Here is a 6000-nt window from a genome sequence, read left to right as displayed (position 1 = left end):
TGAGGTCTTTCTACTGAGATGTCATATTCCTCATATCATGCAGTATTGATCTATTTTACTTGTACTGAGATTAACTGTTAAACTTAAAAGCATGCCTACATTTTTGTACCATTATTTATACTGGACTGTACCTGCGGAGCTCGTCACTACTTTCAGCCTAGAGGTTAGTCTTGTTACTTATTGAGTTAGTTATACTCATACTACACTCTGCAGCTCGTGTGCAGATCTAGGTGCTCCCGAATACGGCGGCAGCTAGATTTCGAAAATAATTCTGTTGGGGACTATCAAGGTAGCTGCTTGACGTCCGCAAAATTTATTCCTTTCCTGTTTAATTATTGTATTGTTCTATATTTTCAGACAATGATTTTATAAGTCAGACTTTGTATTCATATTAGATGCTCATGTACTCAGTGACACCGGATTTTGGGGAGTAATTTTTATCTGTATTGTGAGAATTCTTCCGCTGAATTTAATTAATTTGTTTTCAAATTTAAAAGATATGACAGTTTATTAAGATTGTGGACTTGCCTAGTATTGACATAGGCGCCATCATGACTGATGAGATTTTGGGTCGTGACACTTCCGCAGAAGCGAACCGTGGTTCGCAGAAACGACGCTGCAAATTCGGCCCAGGCATCGCAGATGCGGAAATACTGTCTGGGCAGAACCTTAAAAAGGGACGAGGCTTAGTCATTTTTAGCCCGTATTTTCTCCATTTTTGGGCGATTTTGGAGCTTTTGGGAGGGGATTACAACTAGCAACTTGAAGGTAAGTTAATCCTATACACCTTGAGTTAAATACATAGATTATGGGTAGATTATAACCTGTAAATTTGTGAAAATCAAGGGTTAGAGGAAAAATCTAGATTTGTATAAAAATGAGATTTTAAACACGAAAATGGTTATGGAATTGGATGAAAATTGTATATTTGAGTTCTTGAGATTATGGGTAACGTTTTCCTCCAAAATTTTTTAGAATTCGGGCATGTGGGTCCGGGATGAATTTTAAAAATTTACCATTTTTGGATAGGGTAATTTATTTAATAGTCTAATTTTGAATTATTGAGCTTGTATTAATTATTTTTTTATAACTTTTGTATAGTTTTGGATTTTTCGGCACCGAATTGAGATTTTACGCGACATTGTGATCGGGAAATGGGCTTTGAGACAAGGTAAGTCTGTTGCTTAATCTTGTAAGAGAGAATTTACCCCATAGGTGATTCATATTAATAATTGCTGCTAATTGTGGGGGGCTACGTACGCACGAGGTGACGAGAGTCCGAGCGTAGCTACTAATTATATTAATGTCTGGGTAGTTTAAGACTCAAATCATGATTTACTTGTGATAGTTGCTCCTTTTATTTAATTAAATTACTTGAATTATATTCAAATTATTTGAGGAAATAGTAAACGATCGAAACTTCATATACTCGAATTTTGTGTAAATTATTGAATTGTTAATAGAGATTGAACATCCTACGTGTTAATATTATAATAACTTTTCATTCCGAAGATTCATAAGAAAATGTCTTCCTTTCTTGTGGAGTGGGCCGAACGCCTCGGCAGTATAGATGCATCTATGGATCGGCCGCATGTCCCTCGGCAGTGTACACGACATTCTTGATCGGGTCGTATGACCTCGGCAGAAATCGTGCCTAATAATAATAATTACACGATACCTTGATATTATAATTGCAGCCTTCAGTTTTCTTCTTCGCAAACGCGATCAGTCTTCCGCGTTCGCGATGCTTTGATGCCTGGGCAGAAACATTCAGTTCTGAAAATGGGACTTCGTCCCATTTTTCATTTTTGCCAAAGTGGAGCTCGGGAAGAGACGATTTTCGGGAGTTTTTCAAGGAAAATAATGGGGTAAGTGTTCTTAACTCAATATTTGTTAAATTACCCGAATCCATGATTGTTTTTAACATCTAATCGGTGAATTAAGTTGGAAAAATTATGAAAACCCTCTTGGTTCAATTTAAGATTTGGAGGTCGATTTGTTATTGGAATTTGATAAAATTGGTATGGTTGAACTCGTATCAGAATGGGTGTCCAGATTTCATAAAATTTATGTTGGGTTCCGAGAGGCGAGTCCCGCATTGACTTTAGTTGACTTTTTTGGAATAAAATTTTAAGTCGACGTATTATTATCCGGAATTATTTTCGATGAATTTTAATGAAGTTGTACAATTAATTTGGATAGATTTGAGTTGTCCGTAGGTCAATTCAAGCAAGAAGGTTATTTTGGAAAATCGGCATAACTTCAAAAAGGTAAGTGTCTTGCCTAAACTCGAGTGGAGGAATTACCCCTTAGGCATCAAGTTTTATGTGCCATTTGTGAAATATGAAAAGCCGTGTACGCGAGGTGACGAGTACGTACTCGGACTTATATGTAAAAATTTTATTGGTTTAAAGTTTTAGGGATTTTATGTATTAAATTGGATAATTGTTGGTATTAGTAAATCCTTGAATTATCACGCCCCATTCCTTATTTCTCAAGTTTGTATTTTATATAATAATTTGGTATTATTGTTACTTGGATTTTATGTGAATTCCGTGTGTTTGATGATTTGATATTTCTTGGAAATTAATTTTATTATGGATTTTTCATCTGCAAATAATTAATTAAGTAAGCTTAAGAAGAAGTGTTAATATAATTATCTAAATTTGGATTAATGAAGGCGTTGCCCTATGCTGATTATTTTCTATCTATATTGATTGATTTTGAGATTTTATACACCTTGTGTGGAGCCTTGGGCTAATTGTTGTGAAATTAATTGATTTTGTTATATCTTTGAAATTGGTTGCGGCCATTGGGCAAATCGTGATATGAATTGATTTTGTATGTTGCCGTGATGATATTCCGTATAAATTATTATGTTATTTGAGTTATTATTCTGAGGACATAAGGGTGGCATTTCACTATTGTTATGTGTGTTGGAGTATTGTCTGAGCGGAATGATAAGGGTGGTTATAGGAGAGATAAGGGTGGCAATAGGAGCGATAAGGATGGCTATTGATATTGTCAGGGCAGAGGGATAATGGAGGCTATTATAAGAGTGATAAGGGTGGCTATAGGAGAGATAAGGGTGGCTATTGTCAGGGATGATATGTGATGATGTGGAGTGGTTGCATTGGTGATTTTATGTGATGTTGTGACTTTCCTTGTATTTATTTTTATACCTTGTGCAATTTATCGTGTTGTTGGTAAATTGATAATAATTTGATTTATGTTGAAATTGGGAGCCCGTGTCTATTGCTAGGCGAATTATGAAAAGAAATGTGAGCACGAGGTGCCGTGAGTAAATAATAATGATATTGGCACGTGAATTGTACGTGCAGTTGAGTTATGAAATGTGGGCACAAAGTGCCGTGGAAAATATGATGGTTTTATTATTGGCACGTGAATTGTCCGTGCATATATGATATGAAAAATGGGCACGAGGTGCAGTGAAAAATATGAAAAGGGCTGAGACCCGTATTTTTATGATTATAAAATGAGGTGTCACATGATGACTTTTAATTGAAAGAATTATATTCAAAATATTTATTTAGAAGGATTTTTATTCAAAAAGTAGTATTTGAAGGAATTGTATGTGAAAGATATTTATGGAGGAAATTATATTTGAAAATGATTTATTGAAGGAATTATATTTGAAGGATATTTATTTGAGGGAATTATATTTTAAAAGAGAGTTATTTGGAAGAATTATATGTGAAAGATAATTATTTTAAGAACTTATTTTAATTGGGTGTACTTATATTTATTATTTGTTGAGTAATATTAATAGTGTTCTTGTTGCCATGCCGGGCATATCACTAGATGAATTGTATTGCCCTTATTATTGTTTGTTTTCTATATTTTATATGCTATATTGCACAGGTAATTAGACTGGTTAGTGTCTTGGTTGTACCTTGTCTCTACTCCATTGAGGTTAGTCTTGATACTTACTGGGTACCGACCGTGGTGTACTCATACTACACTTCTGCACATTTTTATACAGAGCCGGATATTAGAGCTATTGGACTCTGACATAGTTAAAGTGTGATTGCAAGGATTCAAGATAGAGCTGCTTGGTCACCGCAGTCCCTTGAAGTCTTTTCATTTTATTGTACTGTTAATTATTAATCAAACAGTATTGAGCATTCGATCCTTGAGATCATTCCATGTATTCAGTTAGAGTCCGTGACTCAGTACTACTAGTCTTGGGAGGTTGTTTGTAATTATTTCCGCTGTTGGTTTCGACATTTTTATTAAATTATATATGTTAGAAAAAATGATTTCGAAAAGTAATGAAAATTGGCTTACTTAGTCTTAGAGACTAAGTGCCATCATGACACCTGTGGTGCGATTTTGGGTCGTGACAAGTAGAAAGGCGGAGAGTATGGGTAGTCTGGCTTTCATTTCAGGAGAGGAGAGACCATTAGCTTTGGATATTCAATCCCTGGCTAACAGACTTGTGAGGCTGGATATTTCGGAGCCCAGCCGAGTTCTTGCATGTTTTGTGGCCCAGCCTTCACTATTTGAGCAGATCAAGGCTCGCTAGTTTGATGATCCACACTTAATGGTTCTTCGAGAAACGGTACTACGGGGTAGTGCCAAGGAAGTTACTAGTGGCGCGAATGGTATTCTGCGACTCCAGGATCGTTTATGTGTTTCTAATGTGGATGGACTGAGGAAAAGGATTCTAGAGGAGGCACACCGTTCTCGATATTCTATTCATCCAGGTGCTATGAAGATGTATCGTGACTTGAGGCAGCATTATTGGTGGTGGAGGATGAAAAAGGACATAGTTGAGTGTGTAGCTAGGTGTCTAAATTGCCAGCAAGTTATATATGAGCACCAGAGGCCAGGTGGCCTAATTCAGCAGATGACTATACCGGAGTGAAAATGGGAACGCATTACTATGGACTTTGAGGTTGGGTTGCCGCGGACCTTGCGGAAGTTTAATGCAGTTTGGGTCATTGTCGACAGGTTGACCAAGTCGGCACACTTTATTCCAGTTGTTACTACGTATACTTCGGAGAGGTTGGCCCAGATTTATATTTAGGAGATAGTTCGGTTGCACGGTGTGCCAATTTCCATCATATCAGATAGAGACCCTCAGTTTACTTCACATTTTTGGAGATCAGTACAGAGTGAATTGGGGACCCGCGTAGAACTCAGCACAACCTTTCATCCGCAGACCGACGGACAGTCAGAGCGAACAATTCAGATTTTGGAGGATATGCTCGGGGCATGTATGATCGACTTTGGAGTTCAGTGGGATCGTATCTTGCCTTTAGCTGAGTTTGCTTATAACAACAGTTACCAATCCATCATCGAGATGGCTCCATTTGAGGCTTTATATGGTCGGCAATGTCGTTCGCCCATCGGATGGTTTGAGCCCGGTGAGGCTAAGTTATATGGTACTGATGTGGTGAAGGATGCCTCGGAAAAGGTAAAGTTGATTCAGGAGCGTCTTCGGAAGTATCATGCCAACCTCTTGAAGGTTTTGCCAATGAAGGGAATCATGAGATTTGGGAAGAAGGGCAAGTTGAGCCCAAGGTTTATAGGACCATCTGAGGTGTTGAGGCGAGTTGGGGAGGTTGCTTATGAGCTTGCCTTGCCTCCTAGTCTATTAGGAGTTCATCCGGTTTTCCATGTTTCTATGCTCCGAAAGTATCATGCCAACCTATCCCATGTATTAGACTTTAGCACGGTTTAGCTAGATAAGAGTTTGGGTTATGAAGAGGAGCCAGTTGCCATTGTTTATAAATAGGTTCGCCAGTTAAGGTCCAAGAAGATTACTGCAGTAAAAGTCCAGTGGAGGGGCCAACCAGTTGAGGAAGCGACTTGGGAGGCCGAGGAGGACATGCGGAGCAGATATCCACACTTATTCAGCACTCCAGGTAAAATTCTAAATTCGTTCGAGGACGAATGTTTATTTAAGAGGTGGAGAATGAAATGACCCAATCGGTCATTTTGACTTTTAGAACCTTGTTCCCCTAAATAAAACTC

This window comes from Nicotiana tomentosiformis, chromosome 3 (assembly GCF_000390325.3).
Source record: "Nicotiana tomentosiformis chromosome 3, ASM39032v3, whole genome shotgun sequence".
Classification (NCBI taxonomy): Eukaryota; Viridiplantae; Streptophyta; class Magnoliopsida; order Solanales; family Solanaceae; genus Nicotiana; species Nicotiana tomentosiformis.
The sequence above is the reverse complement of the archived record's forward strand: the minus strand, read 5'-3'. Positions refer to the sequence as shown.